The 24,086-nt window shown below is 47.6% G+C and overlaps 1 protein-coding gene across 4 annotated transcripts in view; it reads right to left on the bottom strand.

The window, feature by feature from the left end:
- The window catches only part of GRIK4 (glutamate ionotropic receptor kainate type subunit 4), a 440,922-nt gene that overhangs the window by 113,455 nt on the left and 303,381 nt on the right, over positions 1-24,086 (bottom strand). The window lies entirely within an intron of this gene.

Below are 24,086 nucleotides of genomic sequence, written 5' to 3'. Positions count from 1 at the left end.
GACAGAAGCAATGCTCCTCAAAGTGTGTCTGCAGAATACCTGCCATCAGACTCACCCAGGTATCTGTAAAAAAAGTGATGACCCCACCAGCCCACCGAACACCAGCTGAATCTGGATCTCGGGAGCCGAGGCCCAGGAGTCTGCATTTACAGCAGGGCCCAAGGTCATACGCACACCAATGTTTGAGAGTCACTGGGTCAGCACTAGGAGGCATGTGGGTGGGGAGACAGTGAGAGATGAAGCTGGTGACGTCAGCAGGGGCCAGAGCACAGTGGCCCGGCTGCCAGGCTGGGGAGCTTGCACTTTATCCTGTAGTGATGGGACCTGAGGGCGCTGTCAGCAGAGGAGTGACAAGATCAAGTTTGCTAAGAATCTCAACCTGAAGGTCTGCAGGTAGGGCTGGGCCTTCATTTGTTATTACTATTTTTTACTCATTTAACACACATTTAAGTGCTTATTATGTGCCAGACATGGGCACAGAGGATGTTCTAGACTCAGAAGATGTGAACAAGAAACACATTTCCTGATGTCCAGGAGCTTGCAGCTTAGGGGAAAAGACAGATTGTAAATAGACAGATAAATACATATACTGTCAGATATCTATGGGGGGTTAGGGTGGGGCTGCTACTTGAGATGAGGCAGTCAGAGAAACCCCATGTGGGGCAGTTACATTTAGAAGCTCAAAGGAATTCTCCCAGGAGGCGTGGCCCTCACCCAATCACCTGGCCGGGGCCACGTGTTCACTCAGCTAAAACCTGCAGGCGTGAGTCCCATTGAGGCAAGATAGTGTCGTAGGGAGAAGAATCCCCCTCCTCAGGCAGGGCTGAGCTAAGAGCCCTGGACTCCCAAGGTCCACCTTGGCCCTATACAGGGAAACCAGGCAAGAGGGTGTGGGCTCTTTGGCTTGTCAATCCCCGCTCCTGGAATAATGCCTTCAAATGCAGGTCAGGCCATCCTTGTGCATTGAATTCACATTCATCACACGTGCCTCGCACACAGCTCTGCGCCCGGTGGGCACGTGGTCGTTAGACCCCAGGACTAAGCCGTCAGCCACTCAGCTTGACAGGACCGACGGCAGGGGCCTTGGGCTTACTTGTGGCTGAGCAGAAACATGACTTTCCTCCAGGCGGCCTCCTGGTCTTAAGACTCAGCTGCTCCAGGCCCCTGGCATGTCCCCGGCATCCTCCCTCACGTCCACAGCCACGGCCCAGCCCTTGGGCCACAGGCCTGAGCTCTGCCCGGAGCCCATCCTCATTAGCTGCAGCTTGCAGACCGAAGTTACAAAGATTCCTTTGGAGCCACCAACCCCGACAGCATGGCGTGGGATGAGGATTAAGTGTATTTTGGATCCTGCCACACTCCCGCCAGGGGAACACGGACATGCCAGAGAACGTGTTGATTCATAGGCTGATGTTATCTCCTGTCTCCCTGACAGGGCAGCTACCCATGTGCCATGGGCTATCAGCACACACGAGGGGACAGATGGCGAATGAGAAGAGACGCACCTGGCAAGGGGGAGGTGGCAGGGTGCAGAGCCAGGCTGCTGTCAGGCAACCGAGGGGCCTCCCCAGCTGTGGTGGACGTGGAGGGAGACGTCCCCTCTCCCCCGGCTTCCTTGTCAATGTGGGCAGCTCAACACGCCCCGCCCTATCCTCACACGCACAGCCTGGTGGAAGGAGGCCCATTTCAAGAATCCCCGACACTGTGATGTCTACAGACTCACAGTGGCAGTAGAGGGGATACGCGGTAAGGGCTTTGGTGTTCAAATCCAGGTCTCACACTATACTGAAATGTATGACCTTCAGGAAGTATGGCCTTCAGGATCTGGGCTTCAGATCCTCATTTAGTAAAGTGGGCACAATGTTTTTTTTTTCAGTCTTCAAATATTTTTTATTGGAAGGCCATGCATTGCCTTCATTTATTGTATTTCAAATCACTGTACATTTACTTTTGTGAAAACACTGCCTGCCCTCACAGACCTCAGAGATTGTTCAAGGAACAAGTAAGATGCACGCACAAGGCGTATCACATCTGGCCCATAAGAAGTGTTCCACACGTGACAGTTACCGAAATGCTACCATGAGATTGCGGGCAGCTTCTGGCTTCCTGCTTCTTTAGTTCCACTTGTCTTGGAAACCTGAGTTCGGAAGGTGTTTTCTTGAAATGCACGTCCCCGGCAGAGTAAGAATGAATGAATGAATTACAGACACTTAGAGACAGCTCCTCCAGAAGTCAGCCAGCCTGTCTTCCTGCCTTTTAATTCCTACCTTCTCATCCCCCAATTATATCCTATTTTCAAAGGCCCCCTTAAGATAAAAAGATCCAGGAGTTTCTTTGATAATCCATGATATTTATAATGACCCATGGGAGAGCTTGTAAAAGGACAAGAAAGGGGTGGTGTGTTCTCTTACTGTAATTTCCCAGGACACTCCAGGCTCTATTCTTTAAGCACTCTCACAGTTAGGAACTGCTTCTTTATGTCTAAACTTACCCTCTCCTGCCACTATTGAAGCCTGGTATCTAAGCAAATATGGGAAACGGCTGACCACCGCCAGTCTGTACGCAAAGAAAATCTTCTAAGTTCTAGTATTTTTCAGAGTGTGTTCCTCAGGACACTCGCTTTTCCGGGAGGCGTGAACAGAAGTTTCGTGAAAACAAGGTCCCATATTCAAATGAGGTGAGCAAACATTGCGTGTTCTAGTCACCTTTTCAAGATTCACAATGCACGCTAGCACATGAAAGGGTTAAAGAAGTCCCACAGTAAAGCAGCTTAATTTTGCTTAACCCAGAACTTTCCAAACATATTGACCATGGAACACCTTTCTGCCCCAAATCTGTGAATGTCTCCCAGGAGCCTTCTACAGAATGTCCGGTGGGAAATGTTACTCTAAGTATATCCAGGGAAACGTGTATCATAACTCCCAAACCAAGTGATGGAGGCACTAAGCTGAGAGGGATATTACATAAAATTAACCAGTTTCAGGACGGGAGGGGAGTAAAGACCCTCTGGCTCCTGTCGTCCACCATGAGCTCTAGCCAAGAACATACCCTGGCCTCACTCAGGTGCCCTGTGCTCCCCCAGCCACGCTGCCCGGCTGGCTGTGACCTTAACCGAAATGCCAAAGTGTTAGGAGCCCTGGGGTGCATCAGGGTCTCACGGGGACCTTGATTCTCTTCTTATAAATGTCCCGGGAAGGAAAATCTCAAGGTCCCCACTACCAGTGGCAGTGGATTCCATCATCGTCAAGAGACCAGGGGAACCAGGGTGAAGAACAGAGCCAATGGCCGCCTGGTGAGGCCGAGTGGTGGCACAGAGACCAAAATCAAGTCTTCCGTTACCCCAGGAGCGCTTGCCTTTGTGACAGTGCCTGTGGTGCCAACATATTTTCACGCCTGTGCCCTCTTGCGCCCAAGGCCTGCGTTTTCCTGAGAGCAGGGGTGTGTCTGCCCCATTTCCGAACCCCACACTGCACCCAGCACAGCGCCTGATGCCTAGAAGTTGTCTGGTAAACACTGGTCAAGGCTGTTGATGGAAGATGTTTCAGTGCCCTGGGGCCCTCACCATGCCTGGCTCTGCTCATGGTCTAACCCCTACAGAAGGTGTAAGAACATGAGCAGAACTGGTACCACCCCCTGATTGCCCTCTGGAAGTTACATTATTATGTTTTGAAAAGCAAATTCCTGACAGCTTGTTTTCTTATCACTGGGCCTCCTCATTTAAAAAGTTTTCAATGTGCACACATTTGTGTATGTGTGAGCATATGTGAGCGTGTTGTGTGTGTGTGTGTCCCCTTCTGTATACAGTGATTTTCAAGGGACTGAGTAAGTGCAATTAAAGGTCATGTCATGGCCACAGGTGAATACAGGGGAGTGTTATCTGGAAGGAAGGGTGTTCAGAACAGGCCTGGAAGGAATGCGTCACGCACAAAGGCTTGAGAGCCACGTGGGTGCTGCGGCTCAGCTCAGTGACCCTCACTTTCTCCAGCAGCTGTGACATTTCCAATGTCCTGGTTTGCCCAGCAGCATCCACTCACTGGTCCGTTGCAGGGACCACTCCACGGTCCTACAGCTTGCTCATCCACCAGGCCAGGAGCAAGGGCGGGCAGTGAGGGGGGGTGGGGAGAGGGGAGGGGGCAAGGCCAGCCGACTAGAGCTAAAAGCGCAAGAGCTGTTCATGATCCAGACTCAGCTCCTGTGCTTGACTTTAAGGAGAAAAGAAGGAAACCAAAGCACAGGTCCAGACCATGTCCTGGGGTCAAGTCCATCTCCTAACCCTTTGCTGCCTAGGCCTGGGTCCAGGTGAAATGGGGAAGTGGGGGAAAGGCATCGTATTCTCTCCGTCCAGCAGCCCCTTCTCCCTTATTTCTTTTCCCTATTTCTAACCCACCTAGGGCATGACTATGGCCTGGGCCACTTAAGCTAGACACTTCAAAGGCAGCCTCAACCCCGTCTTCTTTTAACTCTACATCTAGTCAGTCCTTTCCAATCTGTCTCCTGAATCTGTCCCTTCCTTTCCAATCCCACCAGGTCAGGCCTTCATCATTTCTCCTTTGCAGTCGCCCATTAAGCGAATCGCCCCTCTGATCTCGGGACATGTGGCCACCACATGGCACAACTCCCAGCTGCCGTTCACATCTATGGCAATGTGAATGGCGCCCCCTGGAGTTGTGCCGTGTGGCGATCTCATCAGGAGACATCAGGATATGGTAGAAAGAGATTTCGAAATAAGACGGTCCTGGGTTCAAATCCTGTCTCGTCACATATTGGTTGGGTGATCTTGGGCAGGCCGGTAACCTCTCTGAATTTCGATCTGCTCACCTGTAAAATGCAGATAAGAACATCCACCTTGCAGGGCTAATTCACACATAGTGCAGTCCATCCTCCATGCTGCCTCTTCTCCTTCCTTCTCCTGGTCCCCACACTCTAGCTGGGTCCTGACAAAGGGAACTATCTGGCCTGGGGGCTTCTCTTGCCTTCTTCTCTCCCCACTGGCTCTGCAAGAAGCTATCCTTAGCTACTTGTCAAATGAGAAAAGTTTTTGCTAAGCAAGTCACCATAAGGTGCTAAATTGCTTGGTGTGGCTATTTGTGTCGAGACAGAAGCCTTGAGTTGAAGCTCCAGATCTTCCAACCATACATAATTCTAACAAAGCAATAATTATAATAATAATAACTGAGACAATTTATTGACCATCAACTGTGTGCCTGGCAGAACTAAGCGCTTCACATGCATGATCTCAATCCATCCTTACAGCAGACCTATGGCATGGGAGTTATTAGCGCCAATTTATAGCTGAAGGAGCAGAGACCCAGAGGAGTGAAGTGGCTTTCCCATGGCCACACAGCTGTAAACAGACCCAGACCCAGTGCTCTATGTGCTTGTATCACTTACTCACCACCGTGAGTGGGGCACCAAGAGTCAGAGGACACTATGAGTTCGTGCTGATTGTGCTGTAAAAGAGCTGGCAAAACAGAGTTAAAATTCATTTCAGAATACACAACTCGACTTTAAGAGCAGTGACTTCTGGTCTAAGATTTGCAGCTACAAAATGAACACTGGTAGTCTAAGAGAGTAAAGGGATTACCCAACATCAACTAAATCTCTGCCTGAGAAGGGTTTTAATTACAAAGGGGCCTGGAGATTGGAGTGGGCGCCAGACTGAGCAACTAAACACTGATCTTGAGAATATGGCAGAGCTGAGGTTCACCCCACACTGTGTCTGTTCAGCATGAAGACCCCCAGGAAGGAATACAAGCCAACAGCAGGGAGCAGGTGGGGAGTATTTAGACATAAATGCAGTGTAATTGAAGACATGAATGGCTAAGATGCATAGAGAAGTAGGCAGGTAAAGGCAGCTTCATGAACTTGGCTGACTTCAGCTGAGAGTGCTTCAGGGGCCTCGGTCACCTCTGGTCACCATCATCTGAGCCACAAATGCTTTCCTGCTGGCCTGTGGCCTGTCTTGCTCATTACTGTATCCCTAGCGCAGAGAAACTTAGTGAAACCAAAAGCTGGTTCTTTGGTTTCATTAAATGATTAGGAGAATAATTGTGTTGGAGAGAGTGGGTATGAATTTAGAGTCACAACATTTTAAATCATACACTGTCTATTGGTATTTTGTCCTAGATTTTGTTCACTGAAATCCCAAATTCCAAAAGCCAATCTTTGCTTTTTAATTTTTTAATCTCTTTATTTTAGTCTCTTTTCATTAGACAGGATTCCTTGTTACAAAATGGGGGAAATAACACTTCACAGTGTTGGCTGTGAGACTTAAAAGAGATAATATATAGGAAAGCGCTATGTAGATTGGAAATATGACATGAACTCCTTGAATTATTAGTGTTATTAGTATAACAATAAAATAGCTCAAGGAAAGCATTTTGCATGCACTTTCAGGCATCATTAACAGGCAATAAGGAAGACAGGGTGGGGAGGGAGCTTTCTGTCTTCCCTACAGATTATGCCACGAAGGAAAGTCTCTCTGCTCTTGCATAAAATTCTTCCTCAGTTGGCCTGAGAACCTCAACATCTCCCTTCCCGCCAGGGCCACAGGCAACCTGTACAAGGTGCCATCCCAACGACGCCTCTACAACCTCTGCAATCTCTTCGGATTCTGCTACCCGGACCCAGTTGGGGTCCTTTGCTCCAGAACTGGTTCGTATCCTCACGGTGGTGTTTCAAGCAGCCTCCTGCTTCTCGGCTGCTTTCACCCAAGACTCAGCCTTTGATCTCCTCTGCTCCATGCTCAGCCCTGGCCCCTAACTTCTTGGGAGAGGAGGCCAGCAGCCTCCTTTCACCAGAATCACAAGTCATTTATTAAACATCAATTTATTATTGAGGGTAATAACATTAACTACTTCCATTGGCATGGCTTTACAAGGCTTATAAGGCACTTTCCTGTATCCCTCCCGTCCTCGCCAGCACACTTGGTGTGGACAGAACAGGTTTTATTCATATTCCCATTTGATGGAAGAAGAAACTGAAGTGCCTAGGAGTTGCCCGAAAGACAGACATGGGATTAAGATCCGGGTACCTGGCATCCAAGATCTGCGCTTATAATTCCATTCCTCCCTACTGCTCACTCAGCACTAGGCTAGGTGACCAGGACACAGCATAAACTCAAATGCATGAGCCCTTCACTGAGGTTGTTAATGATTGATAACTTTTAACTTTCTCACCCCGGGAGCAATGAGAACACCAAAAGATTCCAATTTCTTAAGCCATTATTAAGAAGCTGGAATGATGGAAGACATCCTCAAGACTACATCACTCCTAAACTTGAACTTCTTATTGTTCCACCCCAATCTAATCCCCTCCCTTGGTTGCCTACCTGTGAACGTGACCACTATTCACCCATCATTCAGGCTAGGATCTGGAACACATCCTCCACTTCTCCCATTCTCACACTCCCCATCTCATCCACATATGCATGCGTGCAGTCAGTCATTGTCACTGGAAACATCTTATCTCCTTAACATCTCTTGAATTTGTCCCCTGCTCTCCATCCCTGTCGCCTCTACCTCAATTCATATCTTCACCAGCTTATTCTTGGACTACAAACGAATTTTGGTTTCCCCTCCTCCAGCCTTGCCTTTCTCCAGGTTCCTCCTTCATGCCATCGCTGGAGAGCTCTTTCTCAACTATCCATTTGATCATGAATCCCTCTCCACCTCCCAATGCTGCTGACTGCACACAGGACAAAAGCAAACTCCTGGACATATTTGTCTTTTCACGCTATGATTCCTGTCTACCCCTCTGCTCATTCTTCACCTTGACCTGCCTGCGGACAACTGGCTGCCGTCCTCACAGGTATACCTATCGTCACTTGAAGATTTTTATCACATGAGTTTGTTCAAAGCATTCCCAAGGACTGGGTGCTACTGAAGGCAACTGTACTTACATTACCAGCATGTACCCTGGTGCAGAGCATATGGAAAGAAGTCAAGGCTGGTGACTGAATGAATTTAGGAAGGGAACACCTGTCAGGCTCTTCCTCATCTTACCACATGGGCAGCCTGGTCCTCTCAACTTCCAAGGCTCTTTCGTATGGCTAGAGCCATTCATTTTCCCTTGGGACCCAAGGTATGGTGGAGGCCAGGACCCAGACCCTTGTCTTGTAAGTCGCCTCTTAGCCTTTCTCAGGAAAGCTCCAAAGCCACCAGGAGTCCAGAATCTCCTGGGTACCCTCACATCCTCTCCCTCCCTCCAGGTACCTGTCTATTTATCTGTATCAAAGCCTGTACTCTTGGCAGACTAGGTGATTGCTTTTTGTGTAATAGGTCTTTGAAGAAAGGAGCAGCTGGGAGGCTAATTCATACCTGTCAGTGAATTCCAATTAATGGGAGATTTGGCCCTAAAACTTCCGGCTCCCAGCTCTCCTGGATTCTTCTCCCTGCGTGTCTCCTGTTCATTTATCTCCATGATCTGAGCATGTACAGCCCTCCCTCCCAGGAACCCTGTCCCTTCTCTGCTTTTCTTTCCCAACATGAGTCCACAAACAGGACTTCAAAAGCAGACCGTATTCTCTTGTTCAGCACTCTGTTGCCTGTACCTTACTCTGCACCTGTGCTTAGCAAGTGCTCATACATTCATTAAATGAATTCATGTTCACCTGCAAACGCCCATCAGGGTGGGACCACCTTTACCAAGGCTTCTGTCATTTGCTCCCAGGAAGAAGGAAGACAGAGGCCAGGGGGGGAGAACCCTCCCACCTCTACCCCAGCAGCTCTGTCTTCATTTTGTCTTTAGAAGACTTCTGCGCCGCTGGGACTGAATAAGTCGTTACTAACTGTAAAGCCAAAACCTCAGTAGATCAAACTGACATGAGCAATGGTGGAGGCTTTGTGCTCTCCCCTTGGGCTGCGGGCGCCACTGCTTTTCCGAAGGCCTGCTTCCTCTGTCAGGCATTGATTCCTCACCTCTGAGGCCCGCTGAACTCAGGAACCACTGATCAGGCCTTCTGTCTACACGTCAGGTACTAAACCCCTCTCTTTCCAGGTCCCAACTCATTAGCCTCAGGCATGTAGAGACCCAAGGCACCCCCTCCCCATCTCAGCAGGGGGGCTAGGAGTTGTTGAGGAAGATGAGCCACACCGTCAGTCAGCAAGCTCCGCCTCCTCCCCATCTCTGCAGCAGGACCCCTGAGGGGCTCCTACAGGGGCTGGGCGTCTCGCTGTCTACGACTCGCTCGAGATCACTCAGGAAGTATGTGACTAAGGCAGGACCGGGACCTGAGCCACGGGGCACTCAGACGGGTTCCCACAGCAGGAGGGAAATGTACATAACAGGAGATTTTTTCAGATCTTGGCCATTTTTGCCTCATTCTACAAAAAACAAAAACAAAAACAAACCAAAAAACCCTATCCCTGTCAAGGTACATCTCCTTAGTGGCAAGGGGAGGCGAGTCCCAAACAGCGGCGAGCACAAGTGCTCGGGGCACAGAGAGGGGTGGCCCTTCTCTCAGAATGTCTGTCTATTTTCCCAAGCTGCGAGCTGATTGCAAGCTGAGGCCTGAAAGGTGAGCAGGAGTCAGCAGGTGAGGAGGTGGACGAGCAGCTTCTAAGACAGAGAAAGCGCAGGATGCACGGAGCCCCGACGAGCGAGGCAGTGGCTCAGTGCGGGGGCATTGCAAGCCACCCCGTCTGGCTGGGGTGCTGGGGCTACAGGGAAGCGTGCAGGTAGAGCCCAGAGGCCCGTTCAAAAGAGGCTGCTTTGGACTTTATCCTGGGGGGTGATGGGGAGCTATTGCAGGGTTTTAAGCAGAAGAGAGGTATCATTAAAAGTGGTTTTAGAAAGATCTTAACTCTGGGCCAAGATAAAAATCCAGCTTTGAAACTCACAGGAGAGGCGTCCACCACGTGGGTGATGGCTGGAGGCTTCAGCTGGATGGGCAGGTGCCACGCTTGCCGCTGGGCTATGAACGGGAGCTGTCAGCACCACAAACACAGGGCCGGGGGAGCCTCAGATGGTGATTAATTGAGCGGTTGATGCCTTTGACACTGAGGGAAGCCTGATGCTGGGGAGAGAGGAGCTGGATTGCTTAATAATAGCAACAGCACTTGCTACTCCTAATGGTGCTCGTCATACAATCACACTTATAATGTAATAATAATAATACGATTTGCCATAATGTCTTCTGCGCTCAGCTTCTTTATGCTTTCCAAACATTCATTACATCCCAAACAATTTTCTCAGCAGGGCCCAAATTCCTCAGTGCCAGGATCCCCTGAGGGAGCTGCAGCATCCCAAGGGGGCTCAGTGTCCCCTCTGCAGAGCACCAAAGGCGTCGAGGGCCATGCCCCGCCAGAGCCCCGCAGCAGGCCAGCAGAGGGAACCTGGGTCTACCAACTATACTGTCAGGGGATGTACCATTTCCTGCCCTAAGAGACTCCAGGGCCTTCCTCCTGCTTCCCTGGCTACATCTCTCCTGGTCTCTCCTTTCACCAGGTGACTGGGGGGAGGGGGAGGGAGCAAAGGAAATAAACTAATTCACATGATTAGTGCATGCAGTAGGCAGGATTCTAAGATGACTCCTGCCAGGATTCCATGCCCCACCCCCACCCCCCACACACAATCCCTAGGAATGTCACTGTGATGAATTTGACTCCTGTGATTAGGTTATGCTGTACGGCACAGTGGACTTGAAAAGAGGGAGATTATCCAGGCACACTAGCCCTTTAAAAACAGTCTTCTCGTTTTCAATGGCAAGATGGGAATTTTATGCCCTAGATCTAGATTCAGCCATTTCTCCAAGAATACGTGTTTCCTTTTAGTGGGAAAGTTTTGTGGGGCCACTGTGTGGATACTAGGAGTGCTCATTACTACCGGTTGGGCTGTTGCTTCTGGGCCTTTATAGAAGCTTAGGGAGTACATATTTTAGAAAAAGTATTTCGTAGTCTTATATTGATTCTTTCAATTCAAATTTAGGATTACAGCGTTTTTGCTTAATCTCAACAATTTTACATCTGTGTGTTTTCATCCAATGTGCAAATCCTTGTGCTCAATATCACCAATACAATAACTTGTTTGCTTTATCCTGCACTACACAGAAATCAGTCTCAGAATAACGGTACCAAAACTACCATCAATGATAGGATGACTCAAAATAATTTTAAAAATTATTTTTGTATATTTCCTCTAGGAATGCACAGCGAAGTTACTATAATTTAAAGTCACTTGTAATTATTATTCTTTGATGGTTATACCACTAATTGTGTAGTTAGGCTAATTTATTTAATTAAATTTTAGGACTTGCTCTTAGTTTAATTTTATTTTATAATTATGTAAAATTTTTACAGTATTCCAAAGTATAATCTGTAATACAAGGTGTTTTCCAAGAATTCTAGCTTCAAATCCTTGTCTCTTACAGTTTGTTCCTTCTCAACTCTATAGGTAATCTTTTAAAAAAATACGTGGACTTAAAAAATATTTAACTTAAAAAAATTTTAACATAAGTGTATATTTAAGTACATAAATAAGCACACACACGTATATAGTGATTCATTATATGTTTAATTTTTTTACTTGATCTGTTTTGTCTCTTTTTTGGGGTAAGTTTTTTCATTAATTTTGGGAGGTTTGTATTTTTGTTCTGACGGTAACCTTTTACTCAAATACATTTCTGTAATACCCTTAAAAAAAAAAAAAAACAGTCTTCTCTGGCTGCTTGCAGAAGAAGAAGTCAAAGAGAGTCAAAGTATGAGAAGGCCTGGACTAGAGGGAGATTCTCAGTGGATGAAATGGAGACATCACAGAGGGCATCATGGCCAAGAAAGGGATGAGATGGAGGGGATGGAGGGGTCATGGGCAAGGACCGGAGAGTGACCTCTGGATGCTGAGAGTGACCCCTAGGCAAGAGCTCGGAAGAAAACGGAGATTCCAGCCCTGCAACCAACCACAAGGATATGAATTCTGCCAACAACAGGAATGAGCCTGGATGAGGTCTCTGAGTTCCTGATGAGAACGTGGCCGGCTGACACCTACATTTCAGCCTGAGCAGAGAGCCCAGCCGTGCGGTGCAGACACCTGACCTACAGAGCTGTGAGCCAGTCGCTGGTGAGGTTTAAGCTGCTAGCTTTGTAGTAGTCAGTTTCACAGCAATAGATAAGTCAAACAGCACAGAAAAGCAACAAAGATCAGTTTGTTAAGGACAAGATGTGGGTAGGGAGGTCAAGGGCAAATTCTCCGCTGGACCACTTGTTGATTGAATGCCCTCGGACGAAGCTTTCAAACTTCTCTGGGCCTTACTTCCCTGCTTGGTGGAACTGGAGCCTTGTAGTGATATTTTGAGGATTTAATATCTTGAACATAAATTTCCTAGTATGGTGTCTGGCACATTGCTGGAACTCAGGGGGCGATGATGATTACAATACCAGCTTGTGGAAATGGGTAGATTTTTATGATCAGACTCTTGATTGTGGATTATTGGGAATTACTGGATCACTGGACAGAGGCGAGGCTGGAGCATCTCTCACTGAATTAATGGGACTATCCGTGACGGAGGTCAAGGCAGGTCTCCCCTCTCCCAAAGCTCTATTAGGCAGAAGGCACGAGCAGTCAGAGGGGGACGTTTCCATTATGTTTCTAGAAATACTGAGTCAGCGTAGTCCCCAGAGTCTAGTTCTTATTTCAATTTGATTTATCTCATAGGTACAGTCTGGTGCAGCCCGTCAGCAACACACACACAGGCATGGATGTGGGAGAGAGAGAGAGAGAGAGAGAGAGAGAGAGAGAGAGTGTGTGTGTGTGTGTGTGTGTGTGTGTGTCGGGGCAGATGCAAGGAATGAGTTTCAATTCTATTAAATGGAAGATATGCAAATGTCTCCAAACTTAGTTCTGGGAGTCCCGTGGGACCTATGTTCACTGTCACGCTGTTGTCAAACATGAGCAAAGGGGCTGACAGATAATTGGTTCCTCCAACACCAGGGTTTCTTCCCCTCCACCAGGGTTTCCACACCCCCTACTGAACACTCCTTCAGTTTCTACTGATTTTCCTGGCAATATGCATTCTGCTCTCATACCCCTTGCCGCACGCCATTAGGAATCAAGTGTCTTTGGAAACTCCTGCCTCACCTTTAATAGCCAGATCTCACTGTGAGGCCCAGGTACTGGGCTCCTGTTCCCCAATCCAAGCCCTGGCTGGGATTCTCTCTTTAGGCCAGTGGTGCCCATCACCTTGAAGGGGAGAATGGTTGACAGCTATCCAAGTGAGCCTGGAGTGACTCTGGCATTTATGACCAGCTACCAACACAAGAAAGGTGTCAACTTAGGTTCACTTGTGACTCCCATCTTCCTTCTTCACCTGCCTTACGCAGGACAGGGAAGTTGGCAATTGGCTGCCTGTGTGGAGTGATGTGAAGGTTCTGAAGGTTTCTCCCCGCCTCAAAATACCTTCCTCACCAAATCGACAGTCTCCCATAGGATCCACTTCCTTGGTAAAGGCTTCGGTTAAAAAGCAAAGGTCTAAGGCATTAAGCTGTGTGTTTAGAATATCCCTCTTCCCCCCACCCAACCTGGCTAACTATTAATTCTTTAAGGCCACTGGGTGTGGCCTCGTCCAGCAAGCTTTATATGAGCTTGCCAGGCTCACAGATAATACTCTGTGCATATCTTCATCATTTTAACCCACTGATTTACAATCATCTGTTTGGGTTTGTCTGCCCTCCTAGTCTGACCTCTTTAGAGAACGGACTTTTTCATTGTTGCCCCTGACACGCAGCCCAGTAAGTGCTCAATTAATGTTGACCAGTGAATGCATGAAATTTGGAGAGGAGACCTCTCCCCGCCACTCCTGACTCACTGTGAGAGCTGAGAAAGTCACTTTCCTGCTTCAGTTATTTTCCCTCAACTGTAAAATGACGAGATTCAGTTAGATGCTCTCAAAGATCCCCCCAAATTCAATGCTGTCATCTGCCATTCACATATTGGCATGAATTGGATTTTGAGTTTGAGGAGGCCCGTCGTCCATCAGGGCTCCAAGGAGGTGGCCTAGATGTGGGACACAGGACAGCTCCTTCTGAGCAAGAGGGTGTGAGAGGACCAGACACTCATGAGCCAGGGGTGCTGCCCACGGGGGTGGGGTGGGGGGGACTAGGACAGCAGAGGGCACTAGAGGGACAAGCCAACCAGACAAGGACACTAGAAGCCATGAAGAGGAAAGCCACCTGCTTCATGTGCCAGGAGAATCCAGCCAGGCATTTACTATAGATTCATCCAATCCATAAAGTCGACAGAATTTAAGAGTTGAAAGGTCTTTGGAGATCCTTCAGTTTATCCCCAGGGGAGAAAGGTCTTGTCCAAGGCCACACGCGGTCAGTTAGTGGGACAGCCAAGACTAGCCCTTGGACCTGCCAATGCCAGCTTCTAATGCTGAAAAGTCCAGCAACTTTGCAGGGCGGACGGAATGTCATCTGACGGGAACCTTCCTCTGCCAGCCCTGGCTTCCCTCTCTCCATTACACGCCCCTGCTCCAGCCATGGCAGGCACCGTGCTCTTTCTTTCTCAGGCCTACATTGCTTACCTCTGTCCACACGTCACCCACCCACGATCCTTTCTAACCTTCCCTCAATAAACCATTCAAAGGAAGCCATGTCTGCAAACCTCTCTCCCAGTTCCCAAAAAAGCACTAAATGGGGCTTCCCTGGTGGCGCAGTGGTTGAGAATCTGCCTGCCAATGCAGGGGACACGGGTTCGAGCCCTGGTCTGGGAAGATCCCACATGCCACGGAGCAACTGGGCCCGTGCGCCACAACTACTGAGCCTGCGCGTCTGGAGCCTATGCTCCGCAACAAGAGAGGCCGCGATAGTGAGAGGCCCGCGCACCACGATGAAGAGTGGCCCCCACTTGCCGCAACTAGAGAAAGCCCTCGTACAGAAACGAAGACCCAGCACAGCTATAAATAAATAAATAAATAAATAAATAAATAAATAAATAAATTAAAAAAAAATAAAGTGCACTAAATGCTCCCTCCTCTGGGCTTCCACACCTCGCCTTTATAGAGCTCTTCAAGCCACAGACTACTGCTGATTGCGTTCCCAGCACACAGGAGACATGTGATAAATGTCTGCTGAATAAGTGGAGTTGACTTTAAGCATTTTCCATAGGTGAGTCGCTCAATCATGACTAGCTAATCATTTTATAATCCCATAACTTGGGCCAAGGGACTCCCAACTGTCAGCCAGTTTCCCCAAATGCAAATTCAGAAAATAATTTTCAGTCGATGATTCCTGAATCTTTTTCCAATTCTCCCTGCCATTTCCCCTGAATACATTCCCACACTACCAACAGCCTAGTTCGGACAACAGACACGGGAGGGTTAGCAGCCAGAGAGCACAATTCTGGAGCAATAACTTCTCCTTAAGATGCTGTTGTACCCGTGTGCGCCCAGGAGACACTGGTCACTGCCAGATCTGCCACCTCTCCGGGTTTGCATTTGGTAGCGGGGGTACCTGGGAAGCTCAGACAGACACATGGGGAGCTTTCACTCCGTTACTCTTTTCCTAGTTGCACTAAAAACATATTCATTCACCAAAGTATACTGTATTATGCAGAGTGGTTCCCTTAAAAGGCTCAATAAAGGTGAAATATGTAGATAGTCTTAATAATTTTACAATAAACTACACTTTAGAACCAATTGCTCTGGCACTGGAAAGTTGTCCAACTGATGGATTGTAGCTGTTGGCTAGTTCTGTGTGTGTGTGTGTGTGTGTGTGTGTGTGTGTGTGTGTGGTACGCTTTCAGTAAAAGACTGCAAGATATGAAAGAGGCTCACGCACCGTGGGAACTGTAGTTCTAACTACAGTTAGGCAAGAGACCAATTATGAAATGTTTCTGATAACAACTTTGGCGTTTTGGAAAGCTAGAGGCAGTAAACCAGGACACCAAGGTCTAAGCATGAACATACTCAGTAGGAAAGTGAGAAAGAGGGGAGGAAAGGGAGTAATGTAATGTTTACTAGCAGCCCACTGAGGATTAGAAACCTTCCATGTTCCTCACAAAATGATGTTATAGGAATTACCATCCCCATTTTACAAAAGGGAAAACTGAGACTCCAGTAGGTTAACGTGCCATGCGTGCATCTCATGTATGGCAGGGCCCAGATTCAGACTCAAGTCCTCTCTGATCTGAGTCCCCGGCTGCCTCCTTTAAGCCATGTTTCCATCCTCTGTGTCAACACAGCCATGAGGCTCACCAAACCTCATGTGCCAAGTCATGGGGACAGAGGAGAGGACTAGCTAATTTCATAATGACCTTGAAAACTTCAAGTAGAGGTTTTGTTTCAAAGACCCTTGGGTTCTGGCTCCATGCGTCTGGGTGCCAGGTGCTGGCTTGAAGAGGCCACTTGACCCAGGCTGACCCAGGCATGGTGTGGCCAGTAAAGAAAGCAGCCCCAGGGCTTCCCTGGTGGCGCAGTGGTTGGGAATCTGCCTGCCAATGCAGGGGACACGGGTTCGAGCCCTGGTCTGGGAAGATCCCACATGCCGCGGGGCAGCTGGGCCCGTGAGCCACAACTACTGAGCCTGCGCGTCTGGAGCCTGTGCTCCGCAACAAGAGAGGCCGCGATAGTGAGAGGCCCGCGCACCGCGATGAAGAGTGGCCCCCGCTTGCCGCAACTAGAGAAAGCCCTCGCACAGAAACGAAGACCCAACACAGCCAAAAATAAATAAATTAATTAATTAAGAATGCAAATGACCCAAGGATCGGGTGTTTCAATTAAAAAAAAAAAAAAAAAAGAACTGCTTGAATTCCTTTAAAAAAAAAAAAAAGTAGCCCCAGGTGACAGGCCACTCAGCACAATCAGCTGGACCGCGCTTGCACTCTTCCACCTCTTCCTACCTCTATGGTCAGTCTTGGTGCCAACCCTGGGTCTCAGGTTTCAACACCTCCCTCACTCATCAGAACCCCCTGAAACCCTGTATCTTAGATCCTGAATGAAACCACTCTTCCTGGTCTTGCACATCCTTAACTTCAAATCTGTCCAGCCCAGAATGGAGGAAGGGCATTCCAGACTGAGTAATTACCATGTGGGCTATGAAAATGCCAAGGCATCCTTAGGAAAGGGTGGGCTGGGCCCAGCTCCTCCTGGCTAAGCTGTGGAACTTTACTCTCATGGGCTTAGTTGGGATGAGCTAATTCCTTCTGGATGAAGGAGATGAGCCATCTCACCTGGCCAGCCCTCCTAGTCCAAGAACTCTATCATGTCATGAATTTCTCCATTCATTGACTCAATAAATATCTACTGAGCACCTACTATGTGCCAGGAGGTGACTGGTGTACAGTGATGGACAAGTGATGGTCTTGCCTTTATGAAGTTCAAAGTCTGGTGGAGAGGTCAGATATAGAAGGAGGAATTCCCACTTGAGACGGATGCTACGAAACACAGAAGACAAGGTGCTGTGAGAGTAACAGCAGACTCAACACAGCGGGTGTCAGGGGAAAGTTCCTTGAGGAAGTGACATTTAAGGAAGACCTAAAAGATGAATAGGGTTGGCCCGTCAGAGAGAGAGGAGCACGAGAGCAGGACGGTGAGCATTCAAGTCCTCTGGAATCATTTGTTTCTTCCCTCCCTGTCTTCCCCGGCTCCCCTTTCTGTAATAATTTTAGCAACTTCAATTACTTATGGCTAATCTCTCTGATCAACCTCTAGAAAAATAAACACAGGCTCAGTCTGCTTGACAATAACATGGACCCAGAGGAGAAAAATTGGCTGCATATATCCATTCTGCCCAAACAAGACAGAGACTAGGGCATGGAGGGGTTAATTCTGCAAGACTCAGCAGGACCTGGCTACTCTTTGGGAATCCAGGGAGCTGTGAGTTTCTACTGCTTCCAGGGCCCCGTGGGCCCTCGATCCAACGGATCCTCCTCCCCTCTATCCAGGAAACATTCCCAACCGCAGGGTGCTATGAATTTGTAATGCCCTCAACCACGTGTAGGATGAAATGAGTCCAGGGCTGGAAAGACCCTCAGAGATCACCTAATACAACATCATAATTTTCAGATGAAGAAGCTGAAGCCCAGCAAGGAGAAGTGGCATGCCTAGATAAATGCAGTAGAATGAGGTGGCTAAGAGCTAGCTGCCTGGGTGTGTGATCTGGCTCTACTACCTTGTGCAGAGTATCAACACTTTATGAGCCTCAGCTTTCTCATCTCTAAAATGGGGATAAAATAGTGCTCCGCTAGAGTTGTTGTGTGAGGTTTGAACGAGAAAATAACTGAGAAACACTTATTACAGAGCCTTGCATGTAGAAGGTAGTCAATAAATATCAACTATCATCACTATTACTATGTCACCCAGCTATTTAGTAGCAGGGCCATAACTAGAAGCCACAGCTGCTTCACTGCCCATCCTCTGTATGATGAGGCCTCCTGCTGATGTAACCCTTCCTCATGTAAATGTAACCCTACAGGTGCTGGTGTACCCTTGTCCCATGCAGATGTAACCCTTCGGGTGCTGGTGTCACCCTGCCCCATGCAGGTGTAACCCTACGGGTGCTGGTGTCACCCTGCCCCATGCAGGTGTAACCCTACAGGTGCCGGTGTCACCCTGCCCCATGCCTTCTGACACCCAGCCAGCACTTGGCCCCTTCTCTCTAGATTCCCCAAGGGAAAAACTCTGAGATGTCGGTGCCTCTATACACACAGCACAAATGGTCCCCTACCCTCCAGCATGCTGGTGATGGCATCAAGAGCATGGCGCTCTAGCCTCACCTGTGGCAGGAAAATGAGACGGTGGTCACCACATCCAGCGAGTCATGCTGCCTGCAATGCCGGTGGCAGCCCAGGTGGCCCACCGACCATACAGCCCCCTGCTTCCAGTGCCCATTTCCTACCTTTCCTTGACATTTCATGATTCTGGCCCTGACCCTGAATCTCCACACTTCTCCCTGCCGAGGCAGCAGCTCCCTCCTTTGGCACAGGGCTCATCTGTGCTTGCTGACAGTAGATTAGGGTGATTTTCTTTTCTTTATTAGGCAGTGATTACAAATCTCCCTGGGTTCATTAGTCGCTGGATAATCCTCCCAGATTTATTAGCTCACATTGCACTTCCTCCTTCACCTCTTCTCTTCAGATGGCATCTCTGCTGTCTCAGCGGCCGACTGGGCTTTGCCCAAAGGCTCTTAATTCTTCACGTCCTTTATCCAAACTACCATCAGTCTTGCGGAACAATGGTTCCTGCAGCCAAACCCGGCGGCTGACTGGAGGACAGAGACTCCTTCCAGACTAAAGAGTGGAATGACCCAGAGAATCTACACCTGTCCAGTGCAGTCCCCACCTGGAAGCGCCAGACAGGACCCTCGGGCCAGCAGCCCACCTGGGCAAGAGCATTCGAGGTGCAGACCCTGTTAGTTATAAGGGAGCTGACACCTTTATAACGAAATGCTCATCTCCATGGATACGGTCAGTTAGCCTCTAAACAGACATGCCAGGGCTTGGGATGCTAATTGCTTTTCCAGCATACGTAAAAGAGACGTGTGATGATCATTAATCATTTAATAATGTGGCAGATATGGGTAGCCGATCAGCACACACATCTCTTCTCCCTGGACGCATGGACGCATGGTACATGATGTTTCCCCATCTCACTTTCGGTACGTGTGAGTATGTGACTACATTCTAGCCAGTGGGATTGTGAGGAGAAATACCATGTGCCACTTCCAGGCCTGGCCCCCAAAGCCCTCCTGTGTCTGATCCTTTATGTTTTTCCCCATTCCTGGCCTCTCAGAGGACACATTAGAAGCTAGAAGAAGCCTGGGCCCCCAGATGACCTTCTGGAAGGCTGCCTGATGATGAGGAACACACTTGGGGGACTTCGATTGAGTGAGAAATATACGCCTGCTGTGTGAAGCCATGGGATCGGGATTTATCTGTTAAAGCAGTTGGCATTGCCTACTGGATACAAAGCGTTATCCATTGTTATCCATTGTTATCCATTGTTTTTTAACTTAACCAAAATTTCTTGAGATGGATATTATTATTCACATTTTACATATGAGGAAACTGAGGCCCCCAAGAGCATCAGGGCACACAGCTAGGAAGCTCACGAGCTGGGGATTTTCACCAGGTCTGATAGACTCAAGGACTGGTTTTTACACACCAGCTTCTTTCTCCCATTATAAAGCTTCTTAATCAGGACTCTCAACTTCAGCCATGTGGTCTCGCTTCTTTCAGTTGGAAAACTCCAAATAGAAACAAGAAACACATCTGAACACTTCATACCATTAAGATGGCTATTATCATAAAAACAAAAAGTAACAGGTTTTGGTAGGATGTGGAGGAACTCAAACCCTCATACATGACTGGTGGGAATAAAAATGGTACAGCTAGAAAGGAGTTTGGCTGTTCCTAAAAAATTAAACATAGAATTATCATATGATCCAGGAATTTCACTACTAGATATATACCCAAGAGGATTGAAAGCAGGACTCGATCAGGTATTTGTTCACCTATGTTCATTGCAGCACTATTCATAATAGCCAAAAGGAAGAAGCAACCTAAGTGTCCACATGATGGATGAAGAGATAAACAAAGTGTGGTATAGACATAAAATGGATATTATTCAGCCTTAAAAAGGAAGGGGGGGCTTCCCTGGTGGTGCAGTGGTTTAGAGTCTGCCTGCCAGTGCAGGGGACACGGGTTCGAGCCCTGGTCTGGGAGGATCCCACATGCCATGGAGCAACTAGGCCCGTGAGCCACAACTACTGAGCCTGCGCGTCTGGAGCCTGTGCTCCGCAACAAGAGAGGCCGCGACAGTGAGAGGCCCGCGCACCGCGATGAAGAGTGGCCCCCACTTGCCGCAACTAGAGAAAGCCCTCGCACAGAAACGAAGACCCAACACAGCCAAAAATAAATAAATAAATAAGTAAACAAATAAATAAATAAATGGATCATCACATTTAAAAAAAAAAAAAAAAGGAAGGAAATTCTGACACACAGAGACCCCTGAAGACATTATGCTAGGTGAAATAAGGCAGGCACCAGAGGACAAATATTATCATTTCATGTATATGAAGCACTTAGAATAGGCAACTTCATAGAGACAGAAAGCAGAATGGTGGCTGCCAGGGACCAGGAGGAGGAGGGAATGGGGAGTTATTGTTTAACGGGTATAAAGTTTCAGTTTGGGAGGATGAAAAATGTTCTAGAGATGGATGGTGGTGACGGTTGCACAACAATGTGAGTGTACTTATTGCTACTGAATGGTACACTTTTTAAAATGGTAAATTTTATGTATATTTACCACTATAAAAAAAAGAGTTAAAAAAAGAATGAAGTTCTGATACATGCTATAACATGGATGAACCTGGAAAACATGCTGAGTGAAATAAGCCAGACACAAAAGGACAAATATTACGTGATTCCACTATTATGAAATATCTATATCTAGGATAGGCAAATTCATAGAGTCAGAAAACAGATTAGGAGTTATCAGGGCTGGGGGGAGGGGGAATGGGGAATTATTGCTTAATAGTTAAAGAGCTTCTGTTTGGGGTAATGGAAAAGTTTTAGAAATAGGTAGTGATGATGGTTGTACAACATTGTAAATGTAATTAATGCCACTTAATTGTCAACTTAAAAATGGTTAAAATGGCAAATCTTATGTTACATATATTTTACCACAATAAAAACGTTCAAAAAACAAAGAAAGCAACAAATCTGGATAAAGGCAGGAACCAGTTTTCGAGGTCGCTCACGCCTCTGTGTCCTTTGTGTCTTTGCAGAATAATTTTCTTGTTCGCCTTGCTTTGTCCCTTATTTGGTCCATCTTCCTTTGGCCTGGACTCTTGACCCCTTACCTTGGCCAACCACCAGGACCTGCTTCCTTCTCGTTCCTCTCCAGATCCCTGGCCAGGGGTACATCCTGGTTCTCAATTTACCATAAAAGTTCCCATGATTTGGACCCCAGGAGCTGACCCTCTGGCTGGGTTCCCACCTTAGCCAGGTGCCTTCAGGTGACCCATTCCTACCTGTTGATCAGAGGTTTGTTCCCCTGATGGGACTGACCCCTGACCCATCAGAACCAGAAGCAGGGGCAAGAAGCTGTCTCACGGATCAGACCTCTGACACTAGTACAAACTACCCCAGATTCTGTTGCAAAATAGATATATAAATAAAAGACCTGGATATTTGTTTGCTGTTTGCTGTGACTGTGTGCCCTCAACAGCTACCAACTTCCTGTCCGTGACTTCTTCCTTTGTTCTGCAGCAAGTCTGCCCCTGTTCCTGGGTCTCTGCCCTCTTGCTGAAGTGTCTCTCACATTTGTCACACACCTCACTGAGCCTGGGCTCCCACTGGACCCCCAGACCTGGCTCTTCCCTGGACCTGTGGAGTTCCTCCCCGCTCTTCCCGTCATAGCGGCAGGATCCTCCCCGCCAGCCTCAGCTCTCCTGGCCCAACCTCTCCTTGCATCAGTCACCTCTGTCACTCAAAGCTCAAGGCTGGCACACTCACTCTCCCTGCTGGCCAGACCCCGATAGAAAAAACTGTGCTTTCTATAAGGTCAAAATGAATTGATGGTTTAGAAGTTTGATTCATGATGGCTATTTCTGTCCCAACTCTTGCGATGGATAATCAACGGATGGAGTCCAGAGCAGTCAAACAAATCCATTGATTACAGATGCCCTAAATCAATCTTAACACCTGGTGGGACAGAGGTATGAAGACCTGCCCAATTACTCAGTAATTACTGATACCAGCAAACCCTACAATGGTTATGCACAATAACCGAACTACCTAGTTCTAGTCATTCTCTGGAAATTAATAAAATGGCATTTTAGGAGTCACTTTTATAGGCCATTAGAGGCTGGGCAGCAAAATAAAATTCTCCTGTTCTTTTCAGTACATGGGAAGCACAAATAGGACTTTTTAAAATAATACCTTCCCTTTACTAAACTTGTACTGTGAGTCAGTTTCTGTGTGGGTATTATCTACTGAGGCAGGTGTTATTAGTGTCCAACAGCTGATGAGGTCACTGAGGCTCAGAGACATTAAGTAACTTGCACAGGATCACACAGCTGATTGCTAGTCAAACTGGAATTCTTAGTTATGTCTACGAATGCCAAAGCCCACACCTTTGTGCTAACTCTCAAAAAGCTAATCTGAGTGCCCGCTGCATCACTGTGGCAGAATTTAGAGAGATGGGACATGATGGGGAACCTTGAGGAATTCAGAGAAGAAATAAATAAAAATTAAAGTCTGGGTGGCATCTGTATTTGGGGAAAGGGACTGGAGAAGCACAGAGGCTCCCTTATGAACCTCTACATAAAGCCCCTAATGCTCTGGCCCAAGACTCCAACAGCAACTGGGCAGAAAGAATGGACTTAAAAATAGTTTCTTTACTCCTCATAGAGGTCTGTCCCTTCCAGAGAGCCAAGGCACTAATGAGAAGCATCCAGCATATTCTCTCACTGACTGATTTTTGCAACAGCTTTGCTTCTATTTGCTTGGCTATTACTCAGCCATCATCATTCATGCAGTTACTTTTCTGATTTCCTCTTGCAAACTTACAAACTGTGTGAATCCTGTTAATTCCAAGTTGAAAGAACTCTCTGACTGAGGCACGCTCCCAAAGCTCATCTCGTTCTGTGCCCACCCAAGAAGGACAAAAGCTCTTTGAAAGCTGAAAGTATCAGAGTATTACAAAAAAAAAAATACAGTGCCTTAACATACGGTATTTGTTCTTCTCTTTCTGACTTACTTCACTCTGTATGACAGCCTCTAGGTCCATCCAGCTCACTACAAATAACTCAACTTCGTTTCTTTTTATGGCTGAGTAATATTCCATTGTATATATGTGCCACATCTTTATCCATTCATCTGTCGATGGACATTTAGGTTGCTTCCACGTCCTGGCTATTGTAAATAGTGCTGCAATGAACATTGTGGTACATGTATCTTTTTGAATTATGGTTTTCTCAGAGTATATGCCCCATAGAGGGATTGCTGGGTCATATGGTAGTTCTATTTTTAGTTTTATAAGGAACCTCCATACTGTTCTCCACAGTGGTTGTATCAATTTACATTCCCACCAACAGTACAGGAGGGTTCCCTTTTCACCACAGTCTTTCCAGCATTTATTGTTTCTAGAT

This window comes from Balaenoptera acutorostrata, chromosome 9 (genome assembly GCF_949987535.1).
Source record: "Balaenoptera acutorostrata chromosome 9, mBalAcu1.1, whole genome shotgun sequence".
Classification (NCBI taxonomy): Eukaryota; Metazoa; Chordata; class Mammalia; order Artiodactyla; family Balaenopteridae; genus Balaenoptera; species Balaenoptera acutorostrata.
Note: the sequence above shows the minus strand (reverse complement) of the source record. Positions and strands in the feature narration are given on the sequence as shown.